The sequence below is a fragment of the Bos mutus genome, chromosome 24, assembly GCF_027580195.1.
Source record: "Bos mutus isolate GX-2022 chromosome 24, NWIPB_WYAK_1.1, whole genome shotgun sequence".
NCBI classification, from domain to species: Eukaryota; Metazoa; Chordata; class Mammalia; order Artiodactyla; family Bovidae; genus Bos; species Bos mutus.
This window is the reverse complement of record NC_091640.1, coordinates 38907935-38928871: the sequence shown is the minus strand read 5'-3', so window position 1 is coordinate 38928871 and position 20937 is coordinate 38907935. Positions and strand designations below refer to the sequence as shown.

Genomic DNA, 20937 nt, shown 5'->3' with positions numbered 1-20937 from the left:
TTAGGATTGACTGGTTTAATCAAGATAAAAATCACTTGTTGGGTCAAGATATATAGAAAATTATAAAGTCTTGTTACCAGCTGCCAGTTTACATCTCAGAAAGGTGGTATTATTTATATTTCTACCAGTTTCATACAATTTCTTTTAACACTTACACTAGCAGGTGTAGGGGGTATAGAAATAGCTTCAGTTTTTCAGGATAAATTTGAAGAAACCAGTAATAATTTGATCCTTTGAAGATAAGAATCTTTCTTTTTCAGTCTACTGCATGCTCTGTATGGTATCATATTCAGTCTAATTTTGTGAAAGTCACATAAAAGGGGTGGAATAACCTTTTCAGTGGTTTCCTGGAGAGTCTTTAAAAGACTCTCATTTAGAAGGTTCCTATAAAAAATATTTTTACTTAGGAATGAAATTTTTCATTAATATATTACCCATAACAATTCATACCCATAATACTACTGCATGTTTTCTGTAAGAAATTCTAAATATTGTCTTTATTTTTATAATAATAAAAATTAATGCCCAGTATTTTGTGGAAGGCACTCTGATAAGCAAGCATGACTGCCAGTTGCTTGCATGTTCTATTTTTTGTATTTGGACACCAGAAAATTCTAGTATTGTCATGGAATAATAAGGATCAAGGTAGATTTAGTGCTTAAGAGTTGCAATCTTGCAAATGGCACTGAGCAAATAAAAGATTGATCAATTAATCAAAAACTTTGGTAAAGTAACATGTACCTTAAACATTTATAGGTAAACCACATAGATGTACATTTTTTTTTACCTCCATATGATAGAAGCTCAAGACATTTCTGGTGGATTAGATGATTAGGTTGTCATAATCTTAATAATTCATAACCATAATACTACTGTTTTCTTTAAAATAGAATTTAAGCCCATTGTTGGTTTTGAAATTTGGTTTATATTAATTTGTAGTTTTAATAGTTGTGTGAGAGCTCCATATATTTCACTCATATAAGGATTTATAGTTGCCTTAATTTGTATATGCTTATGTGACATTCTAATAATTGAAGCCAGCCTCAGGGATCGATGAGAATCTTTTTTTTTTTTTTTAATTTTAAAAGGTATGTGTACAACATTCCAATATGAGAATCACTATCATATTAGCTAAGAAGGAATTATCATGAACTGATACAAAGAGATACACACATACCTTTACTGATCCACCCTAACTCTCCATCTCCAACTTTGTTTCTCAAATTAACTCCCAGTTGGCAGTTAAACACACAAGGAAAGCTCTAAGCTGTGAATATTGGTGAGAAAAGTGGATACAAAGATGAATAAAACTTGGTCTCTGGTTTCTAGACATAAGTCTGGAGGCAGAGAAAAGTGACATAATGTAATCCCTCAGTCACAGATACTATTTAACAAGGCAAGAAGTTAAGTGCCATGAAAAAAAAGTAGAGGTGGCTACTTTGGAACATTGAGAGCATGGATGCTGCTGGTATTTAGCTTTTTGCACAGTGAGTTTCGGCATTAAAAACTGTAACGTATAGAACAGTCTTATGGACTCTGTGGGAGAGGGAGAGGGTGGGAAGATTTGGGAGAATGGCATTGAAACATGTATAATATCATGTATGAAACGAGTCACCAGTCCAGGTTCGATGCACGATACTGGATGCTTGGGGCTGGTGCACTGGGACGACCCAGAGGGATGGAATGGGGAGGGAGGAGGGAGGAGGGTTCAGGATGGGGAACACATGTATACCTGTGGCGGATTCATTTCGATATTTGGCAAAACTAATACAATATTGTGAAGTTTAAAAATAAAATAAAATTAAAAAAAAAAAACTGTAACGTGAATTTTCAAGAATACTTCGTCCTGAACTTGCCTCTCTATGGGCTGAAACCACTATAACGGTGACAGATTGTTCAGATCTCAGTTGATATCTGCTGTTATTATTGCATAAACAAACCATATTGTTTGCAATTGCACTTTCCTCTAGGCCCACAAAAATCTGTTAAAAGGCAGTGTGTGTATGTGTGTGTTTAATCCCTGTAAGTATAAAAGCTATACGTCTAAGAGATTGAAGCTAATTCATAATTTCAAAATGGCATTGGCAGTTTACTGCACATAAAGACTTGGCTCTCATAGATTTTTGCACGTCCAGATGTTCATGTGTTAAGTTTTCTAGAGTACCAAACGTTTGTTCTATTCAAGGAAATTATGCATATATAGGAAGTTTTGACAAAGTCTACACTCTTAACCCCTCCCAGGGAGGAATCTGGCAAGTACTCATGTTTCTACCCAAACCTAGTTGTTTCACAGCAGAACAGACCCTAGGGTTTGGGGAACCAGGCTAGGTAGTCAGATAAACTGAACAACCAGATCTGGTCTTAAGGACCAGTCCACAGAGACCTGGTGCCCGGGCTGTTCAGGCACAGCCCTGGTGCCCAGGTCTCAGGATGGAAGATCTCAGTCTTGAATGGGTCAGAGCCAGGCAGACCAGGTTCTAGGAGAAGCCCTGCAGGGGATTCAGGTTCAGAGTTTGGGGAGATAGAAGCGGAGACCGAGTTCTGCCTATTAAGGTCTCCGTGGAAGTAGAAAATAAGTCAGAATTTGACCATGAGTCTTTCACAATGGTCAGATTAGTTTAATGACTTTGCCAGGGGAGGAGAGAGACTCACAGATTATGATCTTTCTCTGTTCTTTAAGGCATGATTTACTGTCTGAAATTCATACTAATTTTTTTCTCCCTTGCTTTCTTTCCTCTCCTCTCCCTTCTTCCCACTCCTTCTCCCTCCCCTACTTTCTTCTTCTTCCTCTTTTCCTTCTTCTCTCTCCCTCCCTGCCTCCCTTTTTTTCTTTTCTTCTGTATTACTTTACTGGGGCTGCCATAGCAAAGTACCACAGACTGGGTGGCTTCAAAGAAGAGGAATCTATTCTCTCAAAGTTCAGGGAGCATCAGTCAAGGTTTCAGTAGGGCCATGCTCCCTCTGGGGTTTTCATGCCTCTTTCACAACTTATGCCTTGGCATCCTTGACCTCCCCTGCATGGCTCAGTCTCTGCTTCTGTTGCCACTCGCCTATCTGCCTTGCATGTTTCTATGGCTCTCTGCTTCCTCTCCTCTTAAAAGGACACCAGTCTTGTTATATTTAGGACTCATCCTAATCCAACATGCTCTCAATTTAACTTAACCAATTAAATCTGCAAAGGTCCTATTTCTATATAAGGTCACGTTTTAAGTTCTTGGGTGGACAAAAAAGTTGGGGGGAAACATTATTCAATCAGATTCCTTTCTGTTTATCCATCCCCTCCACCCTGTTTTGCTTTTTTCCCCTTTCTTTTTAGAGCTTTAATCAGTTACAAGATAAGCAATGAGCTGGTTATGTCCTTCCTTGTTTTTGATGACTTTTTACAAATCACTCCTTGTTATGTTTTTCTCAGCATTCATGAATTATAAGATCATCAATAACTCAAAGATGCATTATTTATTTTAAACATGCTCATTAGTCAAGCTTCATATATTTTCTTGGATTTTTTACTTATCTTCTTTAATTATCCTGCTCTTTTGGAGCCTGCTTGAACATCAAATGTCAGTCAATGCATTTTTCATAACCTGTAATGGATTCTTGGGGTTTTATTTTTAATAAGCCTTTCAAACATGGAAAATATCTCTATCAACCTATTCATTTCTCATTTTTAAAACAGCAGGAGATTCTGTGTGGCTTTAGTTTTTGATGCAGATATTTACACTCTCCTGACAAAGGGGTGATGCCAAGCAGTAGAGGCCAGTGAGAAAAATGGAAAGTGTGAATAATACTATTTCATTAAAATGGCATCATTTCTGCATCAAGAAGAAGAAAGTTGACTGGAAATGCTTCTTACTAACATCCACATTGTTGCAGGCCAAAAATAGACTTCCAAGTCTCATCAGGTAAATCAAATAACTATTGAGGAAATTAAACAAAAAAAGTAACCATGACCTGTGTAGACAGTGGGCTGGAGGGGAGTAAGAAGGAATGTAGTTAGGAGTCTGTTGTCATAGTGACAAACTGCAAAGCGACAGTAAGAAGCAGAGGACCAGCTCTGCCTGAGCAAACGGTGGGGCTACAAGTGTCCTCAGACCCATCCACAAGGAAAGAGATGTCAGAAGACTAGTGAGCTCTGCCCAATCTTTATTCCCTCCTTCCTTCTTGGAGAGAAACAAAGGGGATGCAGAAAAATGGAAATAGGGCCTGCAATATTCCTGACCGGGGAGAGAGGAAGAAACCTCCCCCTGCCCCCCACAGCTATTTATCCGTATAGTCCGCAATTTCTGTCTCCAAAGTAAAGTGTTAGTGGCTCACTGGTGTCTGACTTGGACACGATTGAGCGACTTCACTTTCTTTCTTTTCCTCATCTTCACCTGGAAGAGAGAGGAAGCAGGCTCTCCAGTCTTTTCTTGTAAGGCCTCTAATCCCATTTATGTGGGCTCCACCATCAGGACCTAATTACTCCCAAGCATGTTGGGGGCTTCAGTACAGTTCTGTTCAGTTCAGTTGCTCAGTCGTGTCTGACTCTTTGCGACCACATGAATCACAGCACGCCAGGCCTCCCTGTCCATCGCCAACTCCCGGAGTTCACTCAGACTCATGTCCATCGAGTCAGTGATGCCATCCAGCCATCTCATCCTCTGTCGTCCCCTTCTCCTCCTGCCCCCAATCCCTCCCAGCATCAGAGTCTTTTCCAATGAGTCAACTCTTCGCATGAGGTGGCCAAAGTACTGGAGTTTCAGCTTTAGCATCAGTCCTTCCAAAGAAATCCCAGGGCTGATCTCTTTCAGAATGGACTGGTTGGATCTCCTTGCAGTCCAAGGGACTCTCAAGAGTCTTCTCCAACACCACAGTTCAAAAGCATCAATTCTTCGGTGCTCAGCCTTCTTCACAGTCCAACTCTCACATCCATACATGACCACTGGGAAAACCATACCCTTGACTAGATGGACCTTTGTTGGCAAAGTAATGTCTCTGCTTTTGAATATGCTATCTAGGTTGGTCATAACTTTCCTTCCAAGGAGTAAGCGTCTTTTAATTTCATGGCTGCAGTCACCATCTGCAGTGATTTTGGAGCCCCAAAAAATAAAGCCTGACACTGTTTCCACTGTTTCCCCATCTGTTTCCCATGAAGTGATGGGACCAGATGCCATGATCTTCGTTTTCTGAATGTTGAGCTTTAAGCCAACTTTTTCACTCTCCTCTTTCACCTTAGGGTTTCATTTTTTTTTCTTTTGAACTTTTTATTTTGTATTGGGGTATAGCTGATTAACGATGTTGCCATAGTTTCAGTGAACAGCAGAGCAACCTTGTGTGCATATGCATGTATCCATTCTCCCCCAAACTCCCCTCCCATCCAGGCTGCCACCTAACATTGAGTAGAGTTCCCTGTGCTCTACAATAGGTCCTTGCTGGTGATCCATTTTAAATAGAGCAGCATGTATAAACTCCCCAACCCAGAAGGGATCTTCTGGGGGTTAGTATTTAACATATGCATTTTGGAGGGACACAAACATTTAATCCAAGGGGCTTGGGGTACCCCTTGGTGCCATCACAGGCACACTCCTTCTGCCTCCTCCCTGCTGCAGTCCAGCATGATGATGGCCAGTTTCTTTATCTTCTGGAGAATCAGGATTGTCTTGTTAGTACTATGTCCACAGCCCTAGCAGAGTAAGTAATAGATGATTGGCTGGTGACTAATAATGTAAGCATTGCAGTTACAGGGACCCTTGGTGCCTCCTTCCTGAACTGACTAACGGTTTGGAAAACATAGATTCATCAATTTTGTAGATTCATCAATTCATCAACTTTGTTATAAAGTAGGGAGAATGACAGACTCAGAACTGGAAAATTCAAAGATTTAAAATACCTCAGGCTGGGGCTTCCCTGGTGGCTCAGTGGTAAAGAATCTGCCTGCCTATGAAGGAGAATATGGGTTTGATCCCTGATCTTAGACAATACCACATGCTGCAGAGCAGCTAAGCCTGTATGCTACAACTATTAAGCCTGTGACATTACTTGGCAAAGTAGTCCATCTAGTCAAAGCTATGGTTTTTCCTGTAGTCATGTATGGATGTGAGAGCTGAGTGCCAAAGAATTGATGCTTTTGAACTGTGGTATTGGAGAAGACTCATGACTCTTGAGAGTCCCTTCAACAGCCAGGAGATCCAACCAGTCCATCCTAAAGGAAATCGGTCCTGATTATTCATTGGAAGGACTGATGCTGAAGCTGAAAGTCCAATACTTTGGCCCCCTGATGCAAAGAACTGACTCGTTTGAAAAGACCCTGATGCTGGGAAAGATTGAAGGTGGGAGGAGAAGGGGATGAGATGGTTGGATGGCATCACTGACTCAATGGACATGAGTGAGTAAACTCTGGGAGTTGGTGATGGACAGGGAGGCCTGGTGTGCTGCAGTCCATGGGGTTGCAAAGAGTCAGACATGACTGAGCGACTGAACTGACTGAAGCCTGGAAGCCACAACTGCTATAGCCCGGGGGCCCTAGAGTTGGTGCTCTGCACCAGAGAAGCCACCACAATGACGCCTGTGCGTCAAAACTAGAGAGTAGCCCATGCTCTCCGCAACTGCAGAAAGTCCACAGCAGCAACAAAGATCCAGCCCGACCAAAAATCAAATACAATACCACAGGCTGAGACCAACAAGGTAAAGTTCTAGAGAGAAATTTTAAATTCAACAGGTCGATTCCTGTTGTGCAGTGGTTCTCAAAGTGTGGCCCTGACCGGTGTCAGAAAAATAGAATCAAAACAAAATCTCTTGTCAACCTAGAAAACCTCTTCAAAAAGATAGAAGAGAAAGAAAATGGTTTTGTTTTGAATTAGCATTAAACCAGAAAGTGATATGAATCACAGAAAAGCCACTAAACAGATAGCAAAGACGTCAAGAGATCACACCCATTTAGGCAGTCAGGAAAATGAAACCCATTACCTCCATGTTTTCAAGATAAAGGGTAACTGATGCTCAAGTGAGAGGACTAACTACCTTCATATGAAGGAAAAAATTAATTTCTTCTGTCTTTACAACAGAAGGCATTTGGGAACAGGTACCTGCTGAAATTGGGTTTCCCAGGTGGCACTAGGGGTAAAGAATTCATGCTTTTGAACTGTGGCGTTGTAGAAGACTCTTGAGAGTCCATTGGACTGCAAGAAGATCCAACCAGTCCATCCTAAAGGAGATCAGTCCTGAATATTCATTGGAAGGACTGATGTTGAAGCTGAAACTCCAATACTTTGGCCACCTGATACGAAGAACTAACTCATTTGAAAAGACCCTGATGCTGGGAAAGATTGAAGGCAGGAAGAGAAGGGGACAAAAGAGGATGAGATGGTTGGATGGCATCACCAACTCAATGGGCATGAGTTTGAGTAGACTCTGGGAGTTGGTGATGGACAGGGAGGCCTGGTGTGCTGCAGTCCATGGGGTCGCAAAGAGTCAGACACGATTGAGCAACTGAACTGAGCTGAAGGGGTACAAAACTCGCCTGCCAATGCAGAAGACCTAAGAGACACAGGTTCTATCTATGGATTGGGAAGATTCCCCTGGAGGAGGGCATGGCAACCCACTCCAGCATTTTTGCCTGGAGAATGCCATGGACACAGGAGCCTCGTGGGCTACTGTCCACAGGGTTGCGGAAAAGAGCCAGACATGACTGAAGGGACTTAGGTGCACGCACGCACACACACAGACGCAGACACACACAGCAAACCCCATCCCCACCTCCCCACCCCCCTGCCACCGCTGGAATTAGGCGTCTAGACTCCCAGGAAACTGGGAGGGGGGGTGCTATTACGGCTTTCTTGATGGTTACATTCTAAGTGCTGGCTCCAGGGCCCCTTTCAAAAATTCCTGTATTGTAAAATGGGCAAGGGGCTTACTTAGCCTTTACAAAGATCTACATACATTTCAAAAGGCAGAGAAAGAGCCCACAAGGGGGTTTTCTAAAGTTAATGATCTCTTTTTCTTTGCACCCTGGAGCATTTGATATTCTTGTTACTTCTAATTTCTTTCACCCTCACACCAACAGCATCAGTATCACCTAGAACTAGAAGTCAGAAATGCATATTCTCGGATCCCACCCCAGACCCACTCAGAAACTCTGGAGATATGGCCAGGCACCATGTGCTTTCTAATAAGTCCTTCAGGAGGGGCTGATGCTCCGAAAGCTTAAGAATCACTGCAGACAACTGTTGACAGCATGGCCACTTGAAAAGGATCTAGGAAAGGTGAAGGATTTCACTGAACTTGAATAGTTATCTGTAGTTTGCATCACAAAGGCAGTCCCTGCTCTGCTGGTCCATGACCTTCAATTAGTTGGCAGGAAAGGAAGATGTCTGAAAGAAATGTATTAGATGATCCAACGGTAAAAACGTGCGTGACTGAGATGTAAAAGCAGCATTGTGCAAAACGAGCACTTCTGGCTCTAGGTGCATTCTCTAGTTGAACAGATGAAGAGTTGCCTGGTTTTCTGGAAAATTACAAAATGCCCAAATAAAGCCATATAAACCAAACTCAAAATAAGACAGTTGTGCACTCCCCACCCCTGACCTCCGCATGAACCCTTAAGTTCACCTGACTTATAAAAAGTATTTACTTATGGCTGCACTGGGTCTTCATTGCTGCCTGCTGGCTTTCTCTGGTTGCAGTGAGCAGGGGCTACTCTTGAGTCACGGTGCACGGGCTTCTCGTTGCAGAGCACAAGCTCTAGGGCGAGCGGGCTCAGTAGCTGTGGCACATGGGCTTAGCTGTTCCGCATCACACGAGATCTTCTCAGACCAAGGATCAAACCCGTGTCTCCTGCACTGGCAGGTGGGTTCTTTACCACTGAGCCACCAGCGAAGCCCAATTTTATTATTTTTTAAAATTTACTTTATTGTGGTTGATTTACAATAATTGTATTGTACTGTACAACTGTACTGCTGCTGCTGCAGCTAAGTCGCTTCAGTCGTGTCCGACTCTATGCGACCCCATAGGCAGCAGCCCACCAGGCTCCGTCGTCCCTGGGATTCTCCAGGCAAGAACACTGGAGTGGGTTGCCATTTCCTTCTCCAATGCATGAAAGTGAAAAGTGAAAGTGAAGTCGCTCAGTTGTGTCCAACCCTCAGCGACACCATGGACTGCAGCCTTCCAGGCTCCTCCATCCATGGGATTTTCCAGGCAAGAGTACTGGAGAGGGGTGCCATTGCCTTCTCCAGTTTGTATTAATTTGTTCGGTACAGCCAAGTGACCATTTTCATATAACTTCCCTTATGGTTTATCACAAGATACTGAATACACTAATAGTTCCTTGTGCTACACAGTAGGGCCTTGTTGTTTATCCATTCCCTATACACTAGTTTGCATCTGCTAATCCCAAACTCCCAATCCTTCCCTCCCCAACTCACCCCCACACACACCTTGCCAACAAGTCTGTTCTCCATGTCTGAATCTGTTTCGTAGATATGTTCATTTGTGTTGTATTTGAATTGCCATAACCTGTATTTAACCAAATCATGCAGGAATATAATCAGAGGTTTTCACTACAATCCTTATGTATGTAAACTGTTCACCAAGGTGGCAAGAGATGAGTTTTTCCTAATACAAACTATCTTAACTAGGAGTTTAAGCTATTTCAGTGAGACTGTACTGACCATCAGAATGACAAAATCCATGGACATTTAAGGAAAGGTAGTACAGACTTTGGTCCCTAGAGGATTTCAAGAACTCCTTTCTTTAAAAGGACTCTGATTTTTCTTCTTCTTCCCCTTATTTGGCCCCATAAGAGAATCACAGAATTCTGAACTAAATTGTAATGATCAAGTTATGCCTTTAATTACAGAAGAAAAACCGAGGCCAAAACTATCAAGTAATTTACATAAAAGGAAGGGAGCCAGGTTATCTCACACAGAATAACTGACTACACAGCTCAAAGAATGCACGTCGCGCCGCCCCCCGCGGCCCCCCAGCCCCACCATTCTTTTTGCTGTTAGTTGCACCCTTCTTGAAAAAATACCATCTTTGATCATTCAGGAGCAAACATAAAAATTACTCGAGTCTTCTGCCTCCTTGTAAGACGCACATGTTTTTAACACGTACTTAATTTTTTAAATGTACTTTTAATTGGAGAATGATTGTTTTACAGTATTGTGTTGGCTTCCAGTCATATTAACATGCAGTTCAAAACCATGAGGTGAAAAGTGAAAAAAGGCCATAAAACAAGAATCCAATATGCCATTCTTTGCACACGACATCAGAACATGCACTTAGAATTTTTTTCTCAGAATTGTGTTCCTGTGGAGATACACTTGGTCTTACTCATCTGCTTCTCCTGTAACCCCAAGTACGTAAAATACATATTTACATTTTAAAAGGAAGTACTTTTCAAATGTACTGTCCAGCGCCTGGACTTCTCCGACTAAAAGGCACAATCTCTGAAACTGTTGTGGTTTCAGAACACAAACAAAGTATGTGGAAAACAGATTCCTAGAGTAAATGGGTCAATATTTGGCCGCCAGGCACGCGAACCCTGGCATCCGTCTCAGGGCCTCAGCTCTCCATCGGTGTCCCCGGGGGTGTGACAAGCTCGGGCACTTCCTAGGTGGCCCAGATCTTCCAGGGCGGTCTGAAGCAGCCTTCGCAGTATCGGAAGATCTCGGGAAAAGCCACGGGGCAGGCGGGCGGGCACGCCTGGGACAGCAGGTCGGTCTTCTCGCACAGCAGCCGCCGAACTTGGTCCATGATCGCGCCTTTATCCCTGCGCAGCGCGTGGTTCGGGCCTAGGACGTCCTGCATCAGGACCGCCGGCGCCTCCATCGCCTCCCACCGCGCTCCGCCGCCCGCCGCCGCGCCGCCGCCGGAAGTGCGTGTCGCTCGGGGGCGGGTCACGGCGGCGGCGCGTCCGGCCCCCGCAGTCCAGGCCGGGCCGAGGCCCGAGCGCCCGTGGGCAGGGTCGCCAGCACTACTGGCTGCAGAAGCGGCGAGCTGAGAGTCCTGACGCCGGCGGGCGGCGGGGAAGGGAGGAAACCTAGGGTAGAGTGGAGGCCGAGACGCGGGACCGGACCCCGCCCTCGGCGGAGGAATCTGACTCCGTGGCAGCGCGCAGCGACTTCCGGGAGGCTCCCTCCGCGGGCCCGCGCGCAGGTGCTTAAAGGAGAAGCCTCGCATCCCTGGGAGGCTGCAGGTTCCCCGGCCCCTGCCGATATACCACGCAGTGTTTTGAGGTTTTTTGAGGTTCCACATTGCTGGATGTTAACATGTTACGCCCGAAACCTCACAGCCAGGAGGAGGCAGTTCTAATAATCCCGCCCACCCCCGCCCGCCTCCCGTGCTTGCAAAATAGGCCGTCCTTTGGGGCTTCCAACCTGCCAGGAGGCTTCCAACCTCCCAGGTGCCTGACGCCTTAGCCTATCGCATCCTAGCCTCCCGGCTCTATGAAGCCCTTGCTGGTTCTTTGGTAGGTTTGTGTTTTTGTTTTCCTAAGGACACAAGTAACTCAGAGTTGACACACTTACTCTGGCTATAAAGTCGAGTGGGTCGTTGGCGGAAGCTTCCCGAATGTCAAGTGTTTGAAGATGAGCTTGAACTTCTGGTGGCGCAGGGTCTGCAGATTGGAAGGGACCGTGTCGAGATTAATGCCGCCTCTGTATGAATGAAAGGAACACGTTCCATCTGGTTCAGTTCAGCCAGTTTTCTGTTCCTTCTTGAGTCAGTTTTGGTAATTTGTGTGTTTCTAGGACATTTTTCAATTTTGTTTAATTTATTGGTGAACAATTAGTCATGACATTCTTTTTATGTAAAGTTGGTTGCAGTGTCATATTCATTTCTGATTTTAGTTTTTACATCTTTTTTTCCTTCAGTCTAGCTAAAGTTTGTCAATTTTGTTGAAATTTTTTCCCCTAAGAACAAGACATTTGATTTCATGGAATCTATTGTTTTTCTGTTATCTATTTCACTTATTTCTGTTTTAATCTTTATTATTTACTTTCTCCTACTAGTTTTGGGTTTAATTTGCTCTTCTTTATCAAGTTTCTTAAAGTGTGTTATGGACCTAATTCAGTTCAGTTCAGTTGAACAGTCACTCCGTCATGTCCGACTCTTTGCATCCCCATGAATCGCAGCATGCCAGGCCTCCCTGTCCATCACCAACTCCCTGAGTTCACTCAGACTTAGGTCCATCGAGTCAGTGATGCCATCCAGCCATCTCATCTTCTGTCGTCCCCTTCTCCTCCTGCCCCCTATCCCTCCCAGCATCAGAGTCTTTTCCAATGAGTCAACTCTTCGCATGAGGTGGCCAAAGTACTGGAGTTTCAGCTTTAGCATCAGTCCTTCCAAAGAAATCCCAGGGCTGATCTCCTTCAGAGTGGTCTGGTTGGATCTCCTTGCAGTCCAAGGGACTCTCAAGAGTCTTCTCCAACACCACAGTTCAAAAGCATCAATTTTTCGGTGCTCAGCTTTCTTCACAGTCCAACTCTCACACCCATACATGACTTCAAAATTCATATATTGAAGTTCTGATTCTCAGTGTGACTATTTGAAAACAAGGCATTTAGGGAGACAGTTGAGGTTAAAAGAGGTCAATAGGGTGGTTTTGTTTTTCTGAAGAACCCTAATATATTCTTCTTTTAGTCATTTCTAATTCTTCTTTAATCAAGGGTACATTCGTGGATATATTCTATAGGAAAATATCTTTCAAGTGTATTTCCTACAGAAATAAAACTACTTCTTACAAACAAGAACCAGGCCCATTGTGTGTGTGTGTGTGTGTGTGTGTGTGTGTGTGTGGTTTCTGTGCAGTCTCAAGATGTATTAAAAGGCTTGAAAATATATTGAATGATGGTACACACCTACTTTTGTACAGGGTTCTGTGTGTGTGTGTGGTGTCCAATTTTTTGCAGCCCCATGAACTGTAGCTCACCAGACTCCTCTTTCCATAGAGTTTTCTAGGCAAGAATACTGGAGTGAGTTTCCATTGTCTACTCCAGGGGATCTTCCCAACCCAGGGATCAAACCCACATCACTTAAGTCCCCTGCATTGACAGAAGGATTCTTTACCACTAGCACCACCTGGTGAGATGTGAAGTTGAAAGCTCAGGCAGAATTCTCTGGGAAAACTTTAGTGTTTGCTCTTAATGCCTTCAACTGATTGAGTGAGGCCCACCCAAGTCACGGAGAGTAACTGCTCACTTTCAGTTCAGTTCAGTCGCTCAGTCGTGTCCGACTCTTTGCAACCCCATGAATCGCAGCACGCCAGGCCTCCCTGTCCATCACCAACTCCTGGAGTTCACTCAGACTCACGTCCATCGAGTCAGTGATGCCATCCAGCCATCTCATCTTCTGTCGTCCCCTTCTCCTTCTGCCCCCAATCCCTCCCAGCATCAGAGTCTTTTCCAATGAGTCAACTCTTCGCATGAGGTGGCCAAAGTACTGGAGTTTCAGCTTTAGCATCATTCCTTCCAAAGAAATCCCAGGGCTGATCTCCTTCAGAGTGGACTGGTTGGATCTCCTTGCAGTCCAAGGGACTCTCACGAGTCTTCTCTAACACCACAGTTCAAAAGCATCAATTCTTCAGCGCTCAGCTTTCTTCACAGTCCAACTCTCACATCCATACATGACCACAGGAAAAAACATAGCCTTGACTAGATGGACCTTTGTTAGCAAAGTAATGTCTCTGCTTTTCAATATGCTATCTAGGTTGGTCATAACTTTCCTTTCAAGGAGAAGCATCTTTTAATTTCATGGCTGCAGTCACCATCTGCAGTGATTTTGGAGCCCCAAAAAATAAAGTCTGACACTGTTTCCACTGTTTCCCCATCTATTTCCCAAGAAGTGATGGGACCGGATGCTATGATCTTCGTTTTCTGAATGTTGAGCTTTAAGCCAACTTTTTCACTCTCCACTCTCCACTTTAAGGTCAATAATTTGAAATGTCAATCACATCAAAAAAAAAAAAAAAAAAACCCACCTTCACAGCAACATGAAGACCAATCTTTGACTAAACAATTAGTTACCATCATCTTGCCAGGTTGAAACATAAAATCAGCTACATGTACATTTAGTCATTTTAGAATAAACCTTGAAGACATTCAAAGAAGTGGCCTAGGCAAACGTGGGGATTTGTAGGAGAACTCATCTCAAAGTCATTTTTTATTTGACTCACAAATCTTTTAGAAAAGAAGTGACATCAGGAATATTTCAAAACAGTTACTTCCATTAGGCAAATAAATGCAGAACCATGTCCCTGTCTGGGTGGGGTTACTCAGAATATATTTCAAACTGCTAAAAGCAGTTATAACAAAGGACAGTGTGACCAGCAAATGAATGGTTGTTTTTATTTCCAGCATGTACCTTTATCACTTGTTCACTCTCTTTGGGCCATCGTTTACAGTGACTCAAAATGTGAGTCAGGAAGTGAGCTGTCCCCTGATATCACATTAAAAAGACTTGTGAGACTCATAAACTATACGGGCTTGATGAATGGATCACGTATGGAATTGAAATAGCATTTTAAATGGTTATATTTTTCTTGCAGATATCCACAGGAGACAGTCTTCCTGCCTCCTGGAATGAATGTGCTTTGCTTTGATGTGGGCGCTGTACTAAGGTAACAGTCTGTCTTGATCATTTGTCAGTGTGCCTGGAGCCCCAGCTATAGGCACCAACCTTTACAGATTTGTAGGGGAATCAGATGAGTAATGCACGTGCAAGCATTTTGGAAGCAATAAAAAATTAGGATGTTGATGATACAGGTAAGACAGTGTCTTTACCAAAGAGATTGTAAATGTCAGAGGATTTATCAGAGGCCATTTGTTGGTTGCAAAGCTGGATACAGTGTTTAAATGAATTTTGGCATTTTGGGTGGGAAGGATGGTTTAATTGCATTTTTGGAGCTTTCAGTGTGGGAAACAAGGCATTAAAGAATTCATTAAACTCTAGATTTTAATAGTGGAGGCAATAATATGGCTTCTGTGACTCTCAGTTTAACAAGGTTAACTGGTCCTTTAAAGGACAGAATTCTAAGACCAACCATGTGGGTTTATTGTTAAAAATACCAATCATGAAAAATTTTGAGAAAATCTTCTCTTACCTTCTGTCTCTTCTTTTTAATGCATTTGTTGAAATGCTGGCACCCTCCATCCTGGGTCTTTATCTTTTCCTCCTGTGCACCTTCTCCCTTTGTTGTTAAAATTAGGACAAGACTCCACTTCTTTGTATTCCAAAACTTCCAGATCTTTGCCTCCAGCTCTCTTCTCACCTCTGGACCACTATTCTCAACTGCTTCCGTGTGTCAAAAGGATCAAACTAAATCTAAGTTGAAATCCTTATCTCTGCATCAGCTTCTGTTGCCGAATCTCTAACTGGGCTAATAGCATCACTGTTGTGTTAGTTGACCCTAGCTGCTGGGTAAATTCCAAAAATTTTAGTGGCTTAACCAAATAGATGTTTATCACTGCAGATGGTGACTGCAGCCATGAAATTAAAAGATGCTTACTCCTTGGAAGGAAAGTTATGACCAACCTAGATAGCATATTCAAAAGCAGAGACATTACTTTGCCAACAAAGGTTCGTCTAGTCAAGGCTATGGTTTTTCCTGTGGTCATGTATGGATGTGAGAGTTGGACTGTGAAGAAGGCTGAGCGCCGAAGAATTGATGCTTTTGAACTGTGATGTTGGAGAAAACTGTTGAGAGTCCCTTGGACTGCAAGGAGATCCAACCAGTCCATTCTGAAGGAGATCAGCCCTGGGATTTCTTTGGAAGGAATGATGCTAAAGCTGAAACTCCAGTACTTTGGCCACCTCAGGCGAAGAGATGACTCATTGGAAAAGACTCTGATGCTGGGAGGGATTGGGGGCAGGAGGAGAAGGGGACAACAGAGGATGAGATGGCTGGATGGCATCACTGACTCAATGGACGTGAGTCTCAGTGAACTCCGGGAGTTGGTGATGGACAGCGAGGCCTGGAGTGCTGCTATTCATGGGGTCTCAAGAGTCGGACACGACTGAGCGACTGATCTGATCTGAATGTAAAGTCCAGTCAGTGCAAAGAAGTTGTGAGCCTTCTTTCCAGGGACCCAGGCTCAGAGCAGCTCTTCTTCCATCCCCATGTGCGCTGACGTCTAGCTGATGGGGAGAGAACAGAGGACAGACCGGAAGTGATGCTCATCCTTGGCACTCATTCCTTTGACCCCAAATCAGTCACCTTGTCACCCCTGACTGCAGGGGAGACTGGGTTAGGTCATCTGGCTCTGTGCTCAGTAAGGGCTTACCTGATCACTACTATTTAAAATTCCCAACTTCTTCCCAATACTCGCTCCCTATTTCCTTCTCCCAGTTAATTTTTCTCCATAGCAACATTCATCCTGGTGAAAAATACCTGTTTCTATATGTTTGTGCTTTTGTTCCTCCCTCTCCAAGGAGAATGTAAGTGTAATGAGGAGAGAAGCCTTGTCTTCTTGGTTCCCTGTCATAGCATCAGGGACTGTGCTCGACCTATAAAAATCTCAGTGTTTGTTAAAAGTGAGAATGAATGAATCCAAGTGCATATAGTGAGTAGGCAAGTCGCTCTATAAGTCTGGAGCTTAGAGGAGAGGTCTTCATTGGGGCAATGCATTTGGGACTCACTGGCATAGAGATAGGGTGACCATGTATCCAAGTTGGCCCTGAACAGTCTGGGCTTAATTGCTAGTAGTAGCCCTCCTTTACTCTTAAAAATGCTCTGTTTTGAATGATCGATTGTAGAGTTCTAAAAATTCGTGATAAATAAAACCATAGAACTGGATGGGGTTCCCTAAAGAAAGCCTGTAAAGTAAAAACAGAAGAGGATCCAGGAGGAGCTTAGGTTCCTTAGGAACTTAGATTCCCTAACTTTTAAAGGCTCAGAGATGAGGGAGGAGTCAGAGAAGGAAGGAAAATCACAGAATCACAAAGCCAAGAAAAAAAGAGTGGTTCCAAAAGGAAAGTGAGAGGTTGATCAAGTCAAAGTCTTCTGAGAGCTGGAGTTAAAATGAGGACTGAGAGATACCCGTGAGATGCTCGGAAATCAGGGAAGACCTCGGCAATAGGCCTCGCGGTGGAGTGATTAGGGCAGAAGCCAGATTGATGCAATGGAGAGAGGAGAGATAAGGAAATGAAGACAGCAAGGTATAGAAAATCTAATTAGTTTGGTTGTGAATATAAGAGAACGGGCAAAAATTCTGGATCACCCACCCATTTAGCAGATCGAGTGTGTGCTGAAGGCAAAGCTCATAGCAAAACAAATATGCAAGAATTTAGTACTTGACAATTTGAAACAATGAACTAAAGAAGTCATTGCCAACAGCTCACAGTTCTGTTGGGCCTTCTATTCGTTGTTTTAATGTTGACTTTACACGTGGGAGAGGGTACCTGAGTACTCAGTCCACTGAGCAATCTGGTCTGGCCCTGAATGTGGTCACAGTGGAGGTGGGAGTGGCCTTGAGAGAGAACGCTTTCTGTTTTTGTTGGAAGAGATTTGAGCTGAAATGTTGCTGGGCATGATCCAGGTGAGAGGGACCAGCAGAGCACACAGGAGCCGGCAGAGAAGACGGATGGTAGCATTTCACCTGGGCAGGTGGGAGGACAACGGGAAGAGTGGCCAGAGGTGGGTCAAAGGGTATGGACCGGCTGTAACTGGAAGGAAGGAGGAGGATCTGGGCTCCTGTACAGCTGGGTTTGTCCAGGTAGACAAGGGAGGAGAGGACGCTGTGGCCTGAGGTCTTAAGTGCCCCTGACAAGGAGAAAAGACCAGCTGTGTGTGCAGGAGGTGTCTGTCTGTGGTTTAGAGCAGGTAGAAGAAGAGAAAATCACCAACCAAGGAAACGACGTCACGGGTGCTTTCGAGGTTGATGATCATGAATCATCGGCCGGCATGTCTTCAGTTACCCAGGTGATTACAGGAAATCACAGGTTTTTCTTTGATGGACCAAAACCACAGAGAGAGAAGTACTTAAGAGGGACGTTATCTTCTACTTGTTTTTTTTGCTATGCCATGAGTCAGCATAAACATGTGGGGAAAGTAGGGATTGTTAGGAGAAAAACATTCTGGAAGACATTCACTGTTTTGTTTTGTTTCTTCTGCAGGAAAGAGTGGGATTGATACTCAGGTTTTCCTGAGATGCAGGTCTCACTAGACTGGGTGGGAGTCAGGGGGCCTGGGTCACAGTCCTGGTTCTGTTGGAACCATGTGAGCCTCTCTCTCTGAGCATTGGTTTTCTCACAGAAAAGCTGTGAACAGATGATCCTATTTTCCTTCCGCTTCTAGAATCTACGAGTCTATGATGTTCTGTCTCCATCTCAGCTGCCTCCAGCTGACAGGCAGGCGTGTAAGTCCTAGGCTTCATTGTGGAGTTGGAAGAGTTCTTACAGATCACCTGAGCCCGGATTTGTGCTCTGAGACACTGGCTTTGGAGGGGTTCTGATGAACTTCTTGCTGAGGGGAGTTTCGAACCCATTAGCAGATGAGGCCAAGGAGTCGGGCTGGGATAGATTGAAACATTGTTTTATTACTGGTCAGTGTGATGCTGGAAAATGTGGATTAGAGGAGCAGGCCAATGGGCTCTGTGATACTGAATTCCCAGATGAGATCATTGCACCCACCAGAGTCACAGGAGTGCGGAACATTGCAGGTCTTCCTGCATCGTCCCTCAGGGTGTGATCACATGGGGAACAGAGGAAGACACAGACTTTCTGCAGGCTCCCGGCTCCCTGGAGGCCAAGGGAGGAAGCAGGGTCAGTCAGCAAGTATCAGGTTCTCTCCTCGACTTACCACTCAAAAAAGTTACTTCTTGTAGGGAGAAATAAGGGTGCAGCAGAGCGAGAGCGAGGGGCTTCCCTGGTGGCTCAGTGGTAAAGAACCCTCCTTCAAGCAGGAGACACAGGGGATGCAGGTTTGATCCCTGGGTCAGGAAGATCCTCTGGAGGAGGAAATAGCAACCCACTTCAGTATTCTTGGCTAGGAAATCTGATGGACAGAGGAGCCTGGCGGACTACAGTCCACGGGGTCACAAAGAGTCGGACATGACTGAGTGTGCAGGCATGCACACACAGAGAGGGAGACAAGGAAGGTGGGAGACAGAGACAGAGAAAGAGCAGGATTTATGGGAATGGACACCATCCTTTCCAAGGTTTACGAAAAGTGTAAGTGTGAACTCCAAGTGTCTGCATGGCAGGGCAGTTTTGTTCATATAATACACACATTATGTATGTATATGCATATGTGTGGGGTACATACAGATTAAGTGAGCTACGACGTTATTTTGTTCAGATGTAAATATATGTGAAGATACTGGCAGTGTGTATATCTTCCCTCTGTGTTGAAGTGGCTGTTCATTTAAAATCTCAGATATCAGACCAGGGTCAAACGAATGCTTTTCCGTGGACAGAGGCTCGGATGTCTGTGGGTATTTGTCCATTAAACTTTACCTTTCCACGTTTGTTTGTTTGTTTTTCTTTTTCTTTTTGGCCACACTGCATGGCATGTGGAATTTCCCTGACCAGGGATTGAACTCATGCCCTCTGCAGTAGAAGCATGGAGTCTTAACCACATCAAATAACTATGAAATACCAAGTTGGGGAAGGGGCGATAACAAAAATGAATCTAGGATCCTATTAGAAAATAAACGGTGTGTATATTTGTGTGTGTGTGTGTGTGTGTGTGTGTGTAGTAGTAGTTGGTGGTTACACATACCAAGATTAGTTAGACAGGAAAAACCTCTCCAGGAGTGATACCTAAACTTGGATTGGGATGGAAGGAAGAGCATCTCAGTTGGCCAGAACTGCTGTGTGCAAGTCCTAAACAAGCACTGAAAAAAAGCACTTAGTGCGGGTGGTAGAGAGTCACAAACCTCAGATGGGGAACAAAGGTTTTTGGTTTTTTTTTTTTTTAATAACTGAGAGCCAATCTTTTTATCATTTTGTCTGATAGTAGAAAACTTAATCTAGTTACTTCTAGGCAGGCCCAGTCAAAATGATTGATTACTCAGAAATTTCTGGGTAAAGTTCTGGATTTTAAATAGCTAATACAGGATCTCCACTGTGCACGTTTCTTCTGAGGCTGTGTCTGAACTCAAGGGGAGGGGGTGGGGAGGGTGTCCAGTTTGCAGGTACCTGCTCTGCCTTTGGTGTTGCTTCCCTGATGGCTCAGTAGGTGAAGAACCCTCCTTCAATGCAGGAGACACAGGAGATGCAGGTTTGATCCCTGGTTTGGGAAGATCCCCTGGAGAAGGAAGTGGCAACCCACTCCAGTATTCTTCCATGGACAGAGGAGCCTGGTGGGCTAGAGTCCAAAGGGCTGCAAATCTGACATGACTGAGCAACTGAGCAAGCACTCTGCCTAGGCATGACTTTGTCTGTCCTTTACTTTTGAGACTTGATGCCTGGTCCATCGTCTTAGATGCCCATGTCTCTCCATGGCGTCTGGCCCCTCTGGAGCCTTCCTTATTCTGACCTGAGGACCCATCTTGAGATGGAGCCTGAGATCTGTCCCTATATGTCCAAGCCCTTCTGTGTGTGTGGGTGTTCTCTAGGGCTGGAAGGGGCCTAGAAGGTGACCCTGAAGCTCAAGTGCCTGACTGTTCACTTTGCCATCTGTACATTATCCCTCTAGCCTCAGCCTGGAAATTTTCAAGAGGCTGGAGAACTTTCTGAGCTATGAACCCTTGGAAGTCAGATGAAGTTCTTGGGATTTTTCCAAGTTCATCTGGGTTCTCAAGTCATTTCCCCTTGAGGCCTGCTGGCTGAAAAAAATGCACAACATGAGAGTTAAGTTTTATTTGGGGTAATATGAAGACTGCATCCTGGACAACAACCTCAGATAGCTCTGAGAAATTGCTCCAGAGGGGCAGGGGGGAAGGTCAGTATAGATGTAATTTTGGTAGAGGGGAATATGTGCAATCAAGCAAGTATTTTTCCAAAAAGTTTCTCGTGATGTCT

At 44.2% G+C, this 20937-nt stretch overlaps 1 protein-coding gene across 1 annotated transcript in view; it reads left to right on the top strand.

Moving 5' to 3' along the window:
- The first annotated feature begins 14524 nt into the window (after nucleotides 1-14524).
- Nucleotides 14525-20937, top strand: part of AKAIN1 (A-kinase anchor inhibitor 1) — a 43798-nt gene continuing 37385 nt past the window's right edge. The window contains exon 1 of the transcript XR_011462444.1: nucleotides 14525-14593. The gene's annotated coding sequence lies outside the window, so the exon portion shown is untranslated. The remainder of the gene's footprint in view (nucleotides 14594-20937) is intronic.